The 16,456-nt window shown below is 46.3% G+C and overlaps 1 protein-coding gene and 1 long non-coding RNA gene across 6 annotated transcripts in view; one reads left to right on the top strand and one right to left on the bottom strand.

Moving 5' to 3' along the window:
* The window catches only part of SLC8A3 (solute carrier family 8 member A3), a 208,956-nt gene extending 206,348 nt beyond the window's left edge, over positions 1–2,608 (bottom strand). For 4 of the 5 annotated variants that reach the window (XM_025205983.1, XM_006025176.2, XM_006025177.2 and 1 more), the window contains exons 1-2: positions 2,458–2,608; positions 2,069–2,283 (exon numbers count right to left, since the gene is read on the bottom strand). The gene's annotated coding sequence lies outside the window, so the exon portion shown is untranslated. The other variant, XM_006025175.2, reaches the window with a different exon arrangement.
* The window catches only part of LOC112550528, a 35,234-nt gene continuing 19,926 nt past the window's right edge, over positions 1,149–16,456 (top strand). The window contains exon 1 of the long non-coding RNA XR_003094423.1: positions 1,149–1,296. This is a non-coding gene — a long non-coding RNA (uncharacterized LOC112550528). The remainder of the gene's footprint in view (positions 1,297–16,456) is intronic.

Below are 16,456 nucleotides of genomic sequence, written 5' to 3'. Positions count from 1 at the left end.
GAAATCCAAGAACAGGAGTCAGGAGTCCTGGTTCCCACCTCAAAGATCCACCTTCCTCTTTCCTGAACCAGACCTTAATGGTGGGTTTGATGCCCTCTCAGCTGTAGGACATGAACATTTCTCAGGAAACGGAAGTCTTGTAACAGACAACCGCACAAACTCACAGGCAAACACTCAAGTTTTCCCAGCACAAATTACCTTGGTAGATACCACTGCACAAGGGAAAATGCACATCTGTAACGCAGCTGCGGACAGGGAAAATGACAAACTTGCTATGACTGTTAGTGCCACCTTTGAAAGATGCCAGTCCTTGGAGCCCCAAGCCTGGAAGTGGTCAGCAAGGCCGCTCTGCCTCAACAGCCCCCGAGAGAGTTGAAAGAGTAAAATCAGAGCGCTTTTGAATGGCAAGATGCTGGCTGGATGGTGCCTAGCATCTTCCCCTGCTCTCTCTCTTGCAAGTCCTCTTTCAGGACCAAAGAAATATCCCAACAACGCTGCCCTCTACCTCTAAAAGGAGACAGGAGGAGTTAAAGAAAGAAAGAAAGAAAAAAAAAGACAGAGAGAGGAGGAGCGATCCGAATAGAGGTGCATCCCTGCAAGAGCCACCAGAAAGGCCCCTAGAGAAACTCCCTGCGGGGGCCAGGAATTTGCCCTCCCTTACTGCACCTGGTCTTTCAAGAGCATGTAGGCGGGTTCACTCTAAAAACAACAGCTCCAGGACACCTCCTGTGATAACCCAGCAATTCAGTCTGAGAGAAAATGGCCAGGGGCCCTAGCCTTTTTTTTTCCCCCCTCCCCCCCTTTATTTACAAATGTTTCATTTCAGACCTCAAGCCATACCTAGAGAGGAAGGGGGGGAAAGAAGTCAGCAGCTGAAAATGGAGGAGGCTGGAGCACAAAAACACTTGATATTTAGGTCAAATAGATAGATGTGCGTGTGCGTGTGTAGCGAGAGGCTGGAGGAAACCATTGCGAGGCCGGCGCCGGAGAGGATGCCGGCGGGGAGCGGGCGGCGGCCGAGGAGCCCCTTCCCCGCGGGCACGGAGCCCGCCCCGTCTCCTACTCCAAAGTAAACTGCTCTTGCCCTATTTAGGGCAGAGCATGGCGCAGTAGCTATATTTGACAGCCGAAGTAAACAAGATCTCAGCACAAGTGGATGGAGCACAACAGCTGCCCAAGATCAATCAGGCGGCGGCGGCGGGGAGCGCGCCGAGGGCTGCCGGAGCTTCCCCGCCTGGGCGCGGGGATCAGCCCCGGCCCCCGCCCGCCTTTCCTCTCCTCTCCTCAGCGCTTCTGGTAAATGGCCCCCGCGCAGCCCTTCCCACCATCCGGCACAGCCCAGACAGCTCCGGGTTGGGGCTGGGTAAATACCCGGGGGGAGGGTTTACAGAGAGAAAGGCAATTTATAGCCCCGCATGGAAGGCGTTTGTTGTGGCTGATGCGGGAAGCGGATTATATATATATCCACACACACAAAAAAAAAAGCAAGCAAGCAAGCCTGCCTTTCTGCCCCCGCCAAGCGTCTTCCCTTTGCTTTCGGCACCTGGGCCGGAGGGAGCCGGGTTTGGCTCAGCCTGCTCCCCTTAGAGATCCCGCCGGCTGGCTCTGGTTTAGCATTGATCCCCCGCGCACACGCATCCTCCAGCCCCATCCCCGGGAAAGCTCCCCATCTCCAGCCTGCAGAGGGAGGGGAGCTGGAGGCACCTCGCTAACGCACACACCTCGGGAGAAACACCGCGGATTTTCCCTTCCCTGCAATTTCCACCCGCTCCTGCTCCTGCTCCTGCTCCCGGCCCGGGCGCAGAGGCGGCTCTCGCCGGGATGCGAGGCTGCAGCACCCGGCTGCTCTCCATATGCACAACACACACGCGCGCACACACATGCACCGCACACACGTTAAGCCCGGTAGCAAAACAGCCCGAATTTCCCAGCCCTCCCTGTCTTTGCAACGCGAAATCCCCGTCTCTGCCACTTGATCCCCCCAGCTCTATGGGAATTCGCATGCAATAGCCGAGGACCCTCTTCCTAGCAGGGAACTTCCCCCTCGCCCTGCAGCCCCCTTACTTACCCCTCCGGCTTGCCTTTGGGACTTTGGGGGGTTCCGCTTGCTCCCCACGACAGATCCTTCCCGTGGTTAAACAGAGCTCATTGCATCCCGCGGTTAATCACTGCCTGGAGAGGGGAGGTGGGGGGATCCTTCCCTGCATGTCAGTCCAACTTGCCCGGCTTGCTAAGAAACCTCTGCTCTGCCTCGCAGCTGCCAGGGGGAGTGGGGGAGTGCATCTGGAAAAGGGGGGGGGGGTTAAAATGTTTCTAAATCCATCAGCCTTGATCTTCAGTTGTGTGCCATATAGTTTGGGGAGGGAGGAGGAGAGCTGGAGAGGGGGAAGGATGAGGTAGGGAAAGATGATGGTGACAGTGATGAATGGGGGGGTGAAAGGGAAAAATTGATTGTACCCCAGGTTGCAATGGAATCGGATGGGCTTCCCCCTTCCCTCTCTCACACCATCAGGGGCTCAGTTGAGACTTTCCAGCATCACGGTGCAAGGGAAACCGTTGAGCCTGATTTCTGAGAGGTTTGCACAACTGCAGCAAGAAGCCAAATCAAAAAGCCAATCTCTAAGCCTCCAAACTCCACGTCACCCTATCAGCTGGGAGCAAGAACTGCAACAGAATTACAAGCCATGCATATTTATTCTGCTGAATTGAGGGGGGATTTTCAGATTGTTTAAAGCAAATCGCAGCGAAACCACAGGCAAACCCTAGCCAAAATAAATAAAGGCAGACCAGCTGTCTTGCATTTAACACACACACACACTTAACACACACATTGAACACACACACACACCCCCCACTCTTCCTTCTAAGTACATTGACTTGACTTTGTACCTTGGGGGTGGGAGGAAGAGGGACAGAAGGAGTTCACCCTCAGATCAAAAGCTACGGATTGCAAATCTTAAATGTGGTGTGGCTGCCAAACACATCTGAGAGATTAAATATAGCCAGGGAAATTGTATAGGTAGCTCAGCCCAGAGTATTAATTTGAAACTGCCTGCTTTGTTTTGTGGTCACAGAATCCACCCAGTCCTCTCCCTACCCGAAGTCAAATAACAACTTGTGAGGAGGCAAGTCATTTTTAAGCTAAAAATATGTGGCCTCACAAGTTGCTATTTGACTTCGGCAAAAGATGACTGAACTGGGTAGTTTCCACAACCACAGAAACAGAAGGATGGCTTTGAAATTGGTACAGGGCACAACATGTAAGTGCCTCTATTTTTGTCAGGCGCAACCACAGCAGGTACAAGCAAATGTGTCTCCCATAAGATTTACTCTTTGGCATGGCTTTCCCTTATAAAGTCACAGTACTATGCAGCAATGTCCTTAGATGCTAGAGCATATGCGAGAGCAACCAGCTTTACTGTAAGATGATGCACTATTTCATTTTATAAAAGGAAGCTGTCTCTAGCTCTGTTGTAACAAAGTGGTCCTGATAGCTCCCCTCTGCCTCTGGCTTGAAGCAGGAGCTTTTAGCTCTATTTCAAGGCTTAAACACCTGCACAAGTGCAAATTGCCCATGTCCAAAGTGCCTGTGCAGACTGACCCAGGAAAGCAATGCCCCGGGGTATTCTGAACAGGTTTCCAAACTATATAACTACTCTCCCCTCAGCTAGTCACAGCCGCATTGGTGTAAGGGGAGAAAAGGACCAAGTCTCAGGGCAGCTGGTAGTTACAGGAATCTTGACCTACAGAAAGTTCTTATCTGATCTGCGTAACGTATGACACAAGCTCTGTAAGAGCAGAGGCAAATGGACATCGGTACCTATAGAAGGAGATTTTCATCATCTTGAAGCACCTGACTGCCAGTCCATGTGTCTTAGGCGAGGAGATCTTGCAAAGAAACTATTAGCCCACACAACCCTAGCATAACAGGATTTAAGGAAATGGGAAAATATTTGCTCCCTCAGGCCTGGCTGCTGATTTTTAATATCATCTGGGAAGACAGGAAATGGATGACCAGCAATGAGGATGTAGGCAAGGAAAGACAGAGAAACCAGGAAAAATGGTCCCTACAGAAAAGATGAATTAATAGGAGATGGCTGCATAGGGAAGCAAGCAGAATGCAAAATGTCACAAAGGCGCAGTAGTTATGAACCCTAACTGATGCAAGTACTCTTACCTCCCACGCAGTCTGCTCACAGTCCACAGATAACCCAACCCAGCTCAACCCAGGCAGACTCAGAGAAACCTGGCAAGAATGCCCCAACCCAACTCAACCCAGGCAGACTCAGAGAAACCTGGCAAGAATGCCTGAGCCATGCAAGGCTACCACTAAAGCATGCTGTGGGAACATTACACAGGGAGTCAGACAGGCAGCAGGGGAAGGCTGTAGACTTGTCTGATGACTGAGTGACTTCAGGGAAGGTGAACAGCATTGCAACACACATGCACGCATGCACACACTCACGCATGCACACACACAGGCATGGCTCCTAAGAGCCTGTGGCCCTCTCTAGTACAACTGGGAACCACAGCTTTTTATACCCCATGCACTAAATCTAGGGTTATTAGCATCGATACATGAAACTAGCAGTGTGGCATTACTCAATGATATCTGTGATGTCAGGGAAGGCTAGAATACTTTACCTAAGTCACTGGCAGCTGCATGCATGGTCAGATTTCATTTTGTCTGTTCTGATGCATGGTACCTGGGTCATGGCCAATGTCAGCTTTGGTGCCATTGTCAGTCATGTGACTGTTACTTCAATCATTCCTGAATTGTATAAGAATAGAAACAGTGCCAGTACTTATCAGCTCTGGGCCATGACCATGAAGGAGGGCCCACTATAAGTAAAGGAAAAGATTTGTGGTTACGACAGAGAACCTGTGATCAAGGAGTATTAGTTTGTGATGACATCTGTGCCACTGACTCAGAATGACTTGGCCAATATCCCCCAACCTTCTCATGCCTCTGTTTCTCATCTATAAAATGTGTGTATTAAAAAAGAGCAAGAGTTAGTTCAATGTCTTCAATTCCTAGGCAAGAAATCTCCCCACAAGGGCAAGCCAAGGGGCTGTTCAGGCCTGCAACCCATCTGTAGCGGTTACAAATAATTATTTGTATTTAATCCTAAAGGAGAGGTGAACTGGAGTTAAAGACTGAAAGTATGAACCACTTGTCAATGGGAGCAAGGCCTGGGGGTAACATATATATATTTACAGTTAACAATAGCGTACCATAGACACAGCTCATCATTGTATACAGATGTTTTATTTCACCTCTCATCTCAAACCCTGTGCATAAAGTCATGCCTAAAATGTGTAAGAAATGCTTGTGGGCATTTCCCTCTCTGTTTCCATTCCATATGGGCATGAACCTATGCCTCTCAGTTTGTGAAGAAAATATTTAGCACAACAGGGAGTATATTAAATATTTTATTCCTCAGTAATCTCAAGATGTGCTTTCTTCTACCAATCTGGGCAAGAAAGCATCCAAGCCTTTAAATAAAAAATGTTTCTTATTTATGTGAGACTTAGCCAATAAAATGCAAGTAGTTAAGCAACTGGACTGCACATGGCATTCCCACAGTACAGACTTAAATATTGTTTTTTTTAGTAAATACTGACTTTCAGTGCAGACCTCCAAAGGACTTCTCCTGTGTTACGTCACAAAGACCTATTGAAAGATAAGTGAATACCAGTTTATCTGCATCAAGGAACATATACTTTTATCTTAATTTTCATATATTGATCATATTCTTATGTTGTCTTTTCTTTTATCACGCCGCACATGTACCAGATGCAGAGAGATCTAATTATCTGCTTTTATTATGTGTGCAAAGGTAAAATTAAATGTTTTAAGAAAACTTCCTGTCAACTCTACTTCCAGAAGAAAGACTATAGATATAACACACAAGATCCCACATTCAGTTACCTTCCAGATCAGTGCTGGCAGTATTAGAATGATGCAGTAGCCATGTCTTGCATTCAACAGCATGCCTAACTCTATCCCAACTATACAGCTGGTCCAGTAAAAGGTATCACCCCATGTATTTGTTCTCATACACTCAAAAATTAAAGGCCACACTTAAACTTCAGGTGAGTTTTATTGGGATCTGGGGTTTGTAAGAAATATCAGGCTAGCCACACACACTCTTCTTTGAATCTTCCAGGCAAAGGAATGTTTTTTCTAACTCAACCCCTGATCTTAAAGCTCATCTGAATTCTTTCTTCCTATATCCACCTCATCTGTAATGAAGATGCTGCACCTAGAAATTATTGTGAGCACCATTGTCAGCTAAACAAAATTACCATAATAGACTTCAGTTTACTTTCTCAAAGCACTGCCAGGGCAATGTCACGTACCAACAGAAAAACTGCAAGTTCTGGAAAAAAACAATGAGAGGAGAATGAACAAATAAGAAAGAACAGTTTTGTTTCTCTGTAATACATCAAAGACTACATAATTACTGTTAAGGCTCTGATATGATTTCCATCCAAAAATATCAATCTGCCCCAGGCATTGTACTATATTGGAGCTAAAACAAGCAAGTGAGCAAGGAGGATTCAACCACTGTTTGTCTACTCTGTAGTCAATCCCCCACCATCTTGCTTTCTGCTCTCTTTTCCTCCTCAGAGTGATCTTAAACATACGTTACCTGGACTCACTTCTTTTCCATTCAGTTAGTTTAAATGTAAGGGACCTTACTGTCCCTCGCACAGGGCACCAGTGACACCTACTGAAGTCAAAGGGAGTTACTTGTATCTCCTGGGGTTGCAAATCTCTCCCTTTTTCATTCTAAACTTGGCTTTGGTTTATCTGGATTTGGGTTTCATGCTATACATTTCTCATACCTTTGGGTTTTTTTTTTCCCATTTGGCTTTTATTAGGTGTCTGTTCATGTTAGCATTGCAAGGGATGGAATAACATGGCATTTCTTAGTAGGATTTCAGTTGGAGAACATTCAAATGCAGTACTACTTTGAGAAAATGGCTGTTAAAAAAAGGCAACATCTTCATTGTTTCGCCAGAATTCCTGAGCAAATTAACTCAGTTTACAAGTAGAATTATCATTATTCCAATGACCATCCTTGCAAATGTAGTCAAAGCTAGAAGAGGCAAAAAGGGCTCTTCATACACATCACCAGTAATAAAGGCCCTGTAGCACAAATTGTACCCTGGGTGATAGCCATGCTGTTCCACTGTCTTTTAATTATGTTCCCAGTGACAGCTGTGCGGCCCCATTGGGTTTGCACAAAATGAAACCTTGTAAATGGAATTCTGTTGATGATGCACCAGGTGGCATAGACAGTAGCTTGCTCTTGCTCAGCTGGCTTGGTTCTGCGGGCTAGCCAGAGTAAAATCTTCTAGTCACTCAGATCAGCTGGCCTGGTTGCTGTGCACATAGGGAGCAGATCTGATAACTGGTATTTCACAGCCCCTGTTCAAAGCAGAACTGCAATTTGAGGGGTAATGTCCTTGTTTTAAGGTCTAACCATGAGTCACATATATTTATTTTTGCATGTAACGATTGCTACAGGCTCTTTGTGTGACCATGTAAAAATGAGCAACATGGTAACTTAAGCAATTGATGTCACAAGTGTGCCCTTCTCTGTGCTACCTTAAAGTAGCCATGCTCTCTATACACATGAATAAATGTATCGCCATACACATCAACAGTATTTAATTTTTATGAGTGAAAAGGATGTGAGTCTTGCACAATATTCAGAAGATCAGTACATTTAGACTCGTGGGGTACTACAGGCACTCCTACATTTACTCCAGTGTAAAATGTCCATCTTGTAGTCCTTAAGACTGCATGTCTAGGGACTGAAGACAGAAGCTGATGTTAGCTGTTCTAATGGTAGAAAAGGTAGCCTTTGAGTAACTTGGCAACCCCAGTGCATTGCCCTTAGCTACAGTTGAGAAAGTTTTGAATGTCTGTGGCTAAGTCTGCCTCAGCAAAAGAGATCTGCCTACAGCTGGAAAAAGCCACATTTAAATAGTAACCAAGGCCAGAATTTCTAGCTATTCAGGTGCCTTAAAATAACAATAGCAGATCCATTCAGGGCAATTCTGGGAATCCAGAAGAAGCGGTTTTAGATGTCTTCTAAATCTAACAATGAGGCAGCTAGAAGCCCAGGCACAGGCTCCTTTCATCTACCTTCTGGGGTAGAATGCCCCAAGAGAAGATGTTAAAAAATGACTGGTTGCTGCCTGAAATGAGATCCATGGGATCTGAGATGCAAATCATCTACACCTTTCATTAATTCCCTTGAGATGATCTTACTTATGGAAACTGACTTTAGGCAGGGTGAAACCATATACACTAACTGATGCAGTTAGTGGACCTGGCAGGAGAAGAGCTCTATTTGGAGCTAAAAAGGGATGATCTGGAGAATAGGTAGAAGGGGAAACAAAATAGGACTGAAAGCACTCACCAAAGTCATACAAAAGGGAACCCTGAAAACATAAGGAAACCTTCCTAAGAGGACTCTGGGTGAAAGAGAAAAGGGCTCTTGTATATATAGTCAGATTGTGTCATGCACTAATTCTATAGTCAACTGAAGGATCTTGCTCTACAAGGTAGGACTCCACAGTTATAGCTTCACAGATGTTAGAGTCAGAAGGAACCTCAGTAGGTCATTGAGTCTGACTCCCTACCCTGGGCATGAAAGAGCGCTGGGGTCAGATGACCCCAGCTTAGGTGCTTGTTCAATCTCCTCTTGAAGACCCCTAAGGTAAGGGAGAGCACCACCTGCCTTGGAAGCCCATTCCAGATTCTGGTAACCCTTACTGTGAAGAAGTTCTTTCTAATGTCCAACCTAAATCTGCTCTCTGTCAATTTGTGGACATTGTTTCTAGTAACTCTGGGGGGTGCCCTAGTAAACAGAGCATCTCCTCTTCCATGCTGCCCTCCCCTGATGAATTTATAGGCAGCCACAAGGTTACCTCTCAGCCTTCTCTTATGAAGGCTGAAGAGATCTGGGTCCCTCAGTCTCTCCTTGTAGGGCCTTGCTTGCAGGCCTCTGACCATACGAGTGGCCTCCTCTGGACCCTCTCAAGATTCTCAGCGTTCCTCTTGAAGTGCAACACCCAAAACTGAAGGCAGTACTCCAACTACAGCCTAACCGGTCCCGCATAGAGGGGAAGTATCACCTCCCTGGACCTGTTCATCATGCATCTGCTAATGCATGATAAAGTGCGGTTAGCTTTGTTGATCACTTTGTCACATTGACGACTCATGTTCATCTTGGAGTCAAGTATGTCTCCAAGATCTCTTTCTACTGCTGTGCTGCTGAGAAGGTCATCCCCCAGCCTGTAAGTGTGTTGGTGGTTCTTTTTGCCCAGGTGCAGCACTTTGCACCTGTCTTTGTTGAACTTTGTTGAACTGCATCCTGTTTCATTCTGCCCATTTCCCAACCTGTCCAGATCCGCCTAGATCTGTTCCCTATCCTCTGCTGTGTTAACTTTGCCCCATAATTTAGTATCATCTGTGAACTTGGACAGGGTGCTCTCCATGCCCTCGTCTAAGTCACTGACAAAGACATTGAATAGTACCAGTCCAAGGACCAAGTCTTGCGGGACTCCACTGCCCACATCTTTCCAGGCTGATATTGACCCATCCACCACCACTCTCTGGGTGTGACCTCTAAGCCAATTTGCCACCCACCTGACCATGAACTCATCTACATCGCAGCCTGTCAGTTTATTTACAAGAATAGAATGAGATACCGTATCGAAAGCCTTCTTAAAGTCTACGTAGATGACATCTACCTCGACTCCTGTGTCTAAGCATTTTGTGACCTGGTCATAAAAAGAAGCAAGGTTAGTCAGGGAATCCATGCTGATTTCCTTTCAGCCTTATTTCTCCTGCTGGGCTCCCACAAAGGTGATCCTTAATGATTTTTTTTCACAGTTTTCCCACGGATAGAGGTGAGACTAACTGGCCTATAGTTTCTCAGTTCCTTCCTGCTCCCCTTCTTGAAAATAGGGACCACATTGGCCCTTTTCCAGTCCTCTGGGACCTGACTGGAGTACCATGAGTGCTTGAACAGCTGTGCCAGCAGCTCTGCTATGACACCGGCCAATTCCTTCAGTACCCTTGGATGAAGTTCATCTGGACCTGCTGATTTGAACACATCTAGCCCCTCCAAGTACCCCTTCACTAAGTCTGCACTAACAGTTGGTGGACTGGTGTCCCTCCTGTGTCTGTCTGTGATCCAGTTGGGAGATTTGTCTTGGTCTGTATCTAGAACTAGATGCAAATAACTCATTGAAGAGTAATATCATGAGGACCAAGAACATTAAGATCTTAATACTGCAAAAAGGCCACATACAAATATGAAGTTTCTTCTGGGAAATTTGCTGCTCTCCCAGGAGACCTATGAGTGTACAGACATTCCAGATTTTTCTCCCAAAACAAAAATGGCTGCTCCAAGAGAAAATCCTTCCCCCGCAGAAACAACCAGGGATAAATCATGGCCAGGAGACTTTCTCCTGGAAGAGTAAATGTCTGTACGTCTTCTCTTTTCAGAGAAGCTACAACACAACCTTACAGCATCCTAAGGTGCTTTGCTCCTGCCCACCCTCTGGCTGTGCAGTATCAGCATTTCAAGCTGTCTGCTGTTTAGGCCTCTCCAGGTAAGTTTTTCTATCAGGAAAACAAACCCTGGAGAATTCTGCCATATCATATGAAATGTGTACAAAGTATGCATAAGTTTACTGTCTGCTGCAAATCCTCAGTGAAAATTGTTAAAAGACAAACCGTGGTTATGTTTGCATGCTCTGTTCTCATTTACACCAAGAATACAAAGGGAGCTCGACAAGACTGATAAGAAGCTGAACAGGCCAATGGGTCAAAGGCCCATTTGGGTTTCCCATTGAGATGGCTATATTACTGGAACTGTAGCTGAAGGTGAAAAGTGCCTAGAAGAGCTGGGCTTGAGCTTTAACAGGAAAGGAAATAGAATTGCAGAAGGTCCCTGTGACCAAAATAGGTACCGTCTATATGGCTATGAATACTGGCAAAGGCAAGAGGAAGCGGGAAAGGATAAGCAGGAAAGAGAAGATATTGAGCAATGGGGTAATCAGACAGAACAAGGGAAGAATTCTATTCTTTTCTAAGATGCACAAGTGGCACCCAGTTTTAAGCATCTAAGTTACCCAAGTTACTTATCTAAGTGGTATTGTATTCTACTTCACCCCACGTAACAGCCTGATAGTGAGTACACACCCAAATGCCTCATGCCACCTACCGTTTCACCCTCCATGACTCCTTTTGGCCCTAGTATGCATGTTGGCAACTACTCAGTACTGCCCCAAGTGGATGTAACTCCTTTTACTTTCCGTTGCAATTTAATGTCACCATGGATGGATAGAGGTGTTGTGTAAACACCCCAAATTGTAAGTGTCCAAAAAACTCAACTAGCAACTGTTTGACACTGCTCTGAGACAGGATGCCCACCTTGTTCCATCTGCCCATGATGGGGGAGATACAAGAGGCCTAGGTTCTAGGCTGATCTTCCCCTTAGGAGATTTGAACACTAATTCCCTGCATTACGAGGCAGCATCCTAGCCACAGGTCAGACAGGACTGAAAGCACCTTCCTGTTAATGCAAGGCCACTAGGTAGCCAAGAGGGAAAGGACCTCTATGACAGGAGGCAATCAAGTTGGAAGGAGTTTGACTCTATGACTCTGGCAGGTGGTGCTGCCCTAAGATGGTGTGGAGGAGCAGGAGCAGATAGGGGAGGAGGGGAAGTGCAGTGCTGCAGATGCATTCCCCTCCCCCACTTCACTTGACCACACTGTGGGAGAAGCATCCGGAGACTTTTTTTTAAGTCCCCGAAACAAGTAGGAATCCCTACCTCCCTTCCCTTCCATGCTCAGTGCACATGAGCCCCTTACCCCTCACCTGTCCACCACTGCTGCTGTCTCTTGGTGCCTAGGGACAGAGAGGGAGGCCCCAGAGACACTCTTGCTTGCTCCAGTCTGACTCCCTGTGGGGTCAGACTCAGTCAGGGACAGGGACAGGGACAGCAGTGGGATGGGGCCTTCCCCCACCCTGTCTGGTTCCCCTGCTGTTTCTTGCCACCCCAAGAGCAAGAAGGAAAATGGGAATCCTCCCACTGCTACTGCTGATTCTAGCTGAGCCTGGCTCCACATGTAGCCCAGCTGTAGCAGGGCAAGAGCTGCTTTGTAGCCACCTGGCTCATCTGGGGACAACAGCAGCAGCAGCAGGTTGGGGAGATGGAAATGGGAGGGGTAGAAGATGGGGGGAAGATTCTTACCTGCTTAAGGATCTTTAGAAAAAGTCCCTGATTGCTGCTCCTGCCATGAGGTTAGCCTGCCATGGTGTGTGGCAGGGGGAGCCTGGGAGCTGGGGACAGCCCTCCCCGCATTACAGTGCAGGTTGCTGGTTCCGCACCACCCCTTCTGAAATTCTAAATCCGCCCATAGGGAGGAGAAAGCCCATGTTTCCAATGTTTGTGCATTTTGCATTGCAGACTGTGGAAACAGCCCTGGGGCAGAAACCAGGCGTCTTCACAATGCTCTAGTTGCTTAAAACTCTCTCTGAACTAGATACCTGCACTTAAAAAGCTTTTTAGTGGCAGTGCTCATTCCAAGTCTTCATGCAGGAAGGGCCTCTTTAAAGACTTGGCCACCCAGAATCCCTAACATTAAGGGGTATGTATGTACCTGTGTTTGGGGAGAGGAAAAAAACCATGGCGCTCACAGTCAGGTCTGTTCCACAGGATGGTGGTTGAGGTACTTTACCATGATGTAGGAGCTTTAAGTTCAAATTTTCCAAGGTTCGGTGGGGGAAGGGAAACCTAGGTCTCTTGCATACTGTCCTAGTGCTCTAACCACTAAACAATTTATGATGAAGGAGGAAGATCTTTATGCTGCTCCCTAAAAAGATGTTTATCTGTCATGTCTGAAGTCATGCTCAGATATGTATACAGTCAGGGGAAGTATAATTCCAAATAAACAGAGACACCTTCGTGCAGGTTAAAATTTCCAATTGGAATGAATGGAGAGCACTGTGACATCTGTGTAACTGAGGATCTGTCTCTGGAGACATCTCAGTACTGCTCATTGAAATGGAGATCTCTGTAGTTCTGTAGGGTGAAATATACTGGGGGTGTACAAGCTGTGTCCTCACTCCCCATAGAGCATACAGGAGAACTACACATCTACACAGGCAGGTGAATTAGAAGGCTGCCCTGACTAGTCAGATTCTAGTCCCTGCTGGCAGCCATACTTTAGCTATCTAGTGGGTGAAAAGGAACCGACCCCTAAGAGTTTCTAGGACACTAGCACAAATAAAGCTTTCTATTTTGGCACTGATTATTGGAAGCTGTGTGGTATGTAGATTGTTTGCTGTATAACACAGTATAGAAAGAATACACAAGAATGGGGTGAAGAGTAATAAGCTGCAGAATACTCCTGTCAGCTGACCTGGGACAAGACTGGTAAAGTCGCACGTTACTAGATGAAGGAATAAGATTTTATTTTTAATGGAATTTTATTTAAAATAGGTTTTCCCCAATATATTGTTCACCAACTAAGGATGGCAATTAGGGAAACTTCTCTAGATGCACTGATTTATAATTCCACTTTTTATGACATCTTAGAGTAATTCCTCAGCTTTACCTCCATTACAAATCAAAATGTCAGTTGTTTGAGGGCTTTTATACCTCATATAAAATCAAATAAAATAAAGACCAAGGAATATAGCAACTGATACCTTGCTTCCTCTTGCTCAGAAACAAATAGACCTCAGTAGACCAAACAGGTTTGTAATGTTGTTAAACAGATAATATAATGGATTAGACATCTATAGCTAAGTCATCAAAATCCTACGTGTTCTCATAGCTGTGTTACAAAGGTCTAGCAGAGGATTTGGGTCCCAAGCTTGTCAATTTATTTAATAATTTCATCCAAAACATTTTGAATTACAATATGAATGTGAGCAGATGGTATTTAATTAATTTTGAAACTCAGCAAACACAAAACTGAAAGCAACCTATTTCCCTCTTAAACTCTGATACCAAGATATTGGCTAGTTCAGATACTGTATTGTTGGTAATAAATCAAGAGAATTCCACATTTCTAAACTTAATTAAGCAACCTATTTACACAGTGTTGCTAACATCCATGGCATGTACAAACAGACTTGCTTCCCAGTACCTTCTCCAAATGCTTCCCTCCTTCAAATTTGCTTTTCCATCAAGGTTCCTGTTGCTATAATCTCAATTTTTTTACTAATAGGCTAAGTGCTGCTGCCACTATTTATTAGGGAACACAAAGAGATTTTGTATATTGTGGATTAGCAGGTAATAGATGGCACCTGAAATTCTCAATATATTTGGCTCAGGCATAAAATAACCAAGCACAGGGTTGTCCCTTGATGAAGATAAAGCCTTTGAATAGGTTGAATGTTACTATTTAAGAGGATGTTTGATGGCATGCTAACAGCAAAAAGCAGTTAGGAAATTAATGGAATCATCTAATGGACCCAGTCCAATAATACACTTCTGAGTGTATGAAAGTTTAAGCATGTGAGATTTCAGAGTGGAAGGTCTCAGAACTTAGGGGTAGCATCAAACAGCACTCCAGGCTTGATAGCATATTCCAATAGGGATAACAATACATTCTGGATAAAGATGGAACAAAAATTTACTCCTGCCTTAAAGTTAATTTTTTTTTTTTTTAGCAAATTAGATGCAACCAGTTCACAAGGCTTCCTATTAACAAATTGTCTTACTTTTAAAATCCAGGACTAAAGAAGAGACTGCTCTGTCTTTCCCCCTGAACAATAGGATACCCTCCATGCTTCCCTCTAAAAGACCCTTAACTCCTTTGTATTAGAAATGCGGGAAGTAGTCCTGCAAAGAAAATTAAAGTTAACTGATAATTGTCACAACCCAAGGGTGTGATTTTGTGTGCGCGCGCTTCAGCACTGCTAAATTATTTCCCGCCACGAGGAGCTTTCTTTGCAAGGTGCATTTCTCAGTTGCAAAGAGAAAACCCCGGTGCAAAGAAGTTCCCGCCACCCGCATGCAAATTTGTGTCCCACTATTGGCCAGTTCTAAATTATTCCCACGTGGCGGCTAGCGATTGGCTTGCGTCGCCGAGCGATCCCTCGATGAACCCCTTTCCTGCGCGCAAGTTCCACGGAGCCTAGCAAACTTCGTGTGAGTGTATCCAGAGCTCTTCTCCGAGTTGTTTTCTTCGGTTGACACGACGGGCTCGCGTTTTTAGAGCCTTCAGCCGGATTGGGCTAGAGTTCGCGAGTTTAGAACTCTTGTCCACTTTTCTTCTTTCCTGTCTGTAACTGCAACTCAAGCAAGTTTTCCTGCCTGCACCGCGACCATTTACGGTGTAAGTAAAATAATCTTTAATCAACCACTACGCGTCCGTGCCTAATTCTAGTCCGCCGGCCTGCATTCCCCGACCCTCATGCCAGGGCTGCTGGCCACAGCCCGCCGCGCACCCCCGAGGGCCTCGGACCGCTCCCGGCCCGCACAATAATTACAGTTAACAGTTAATTAAAGGGGAGAAAATAATGAATGTGGAGCCTTTCAGAAAACATTTAGTAAGCCATGTACTGATATTTCAGTCACTATAGTTAAAACACTTTGGGCCTGTAAGCACCTAATCATTTTTATCAGGATGTGGCTGTAGTACATCAGTTTCCTCGCTGGTAAGTAGTCTGGTTTATAAAATTGAATTAGTTTACCCTTCTAAGCCCTGAATCAGGTAAAGCAGTTAAGCACAGCATGTAGGTATGCAGTTGCTTCACTGAATTGAGACCCCCTTCTCAAGAAGGAATTTTCTACGGTGGGCAATTTAGCCATTGTACCCGCCTCCGTTCCACCAGGAGTTCGCGCGCCGCCTTCGCCCGGACCTGATGTTTTGCACACCCGGGCTTCGTTCGTATCGCCCAGGTTTTGCCCCACCTGGTATAAAGGGAGACCCCAGAACTCGCCTGCCACGACTTTGATGACTCTTTCAGTGGGGGGTCTTCCCTCGGGGCATCCCCCAGTGCTGGCGTGCTTCCTCGCGGGAACTCTCGGGGCTCCATCCTCCCCTACACCCCGGCCATACGCCCCCTCAGGTCTTCCTATTCTGGCCCCCAATCCGTCCTTGCCTTGCGCTCTCTTGGTTCAGACCTGCTGGTGACTACCAGTGGTCTTCGGACCGGTCGTGCCTCTCCCCGTAAGGATGCCGGCTTACGCTCCCCTTTCTTGGGCTGCAGATGTCTGTTCTGCTCTCCCAATAGTTCTCGCCCCAGTTACCCGTGCCGTTGGCTCTATAGCGTGGAGTATCGTTGGCCCCACTCTCGGCGCCGTCGTCGCCCCTCCGGCCGTCTCGGGTGGCAGGTTCCCCGCTGGCAGCTGCCCCCTTCACGAGGCTGACCTCTCCCCTCGTTGTCCCGCTCCCGGGTGCTGC

This window comes from Alligator sinensis, unplaced genomic scaffold, assembly GCF_000455745.1.
Source record: "Alligator sinensis unplaced genomic scaffold, ASM45574v1 scaffold768_3, whole genome shotgun sequence".
NCBI classification, from domain to species: domain Eukaryota; kingdom Metazoa; phylum Chordata; order Crocodylia; family Alligatoridae; genus Alligator; species Alligator sinensis.
Note: the sequence above shows the minus strand (reverse complement) of the source record. Positions and strands in the feature narration are given on the sequence as shown.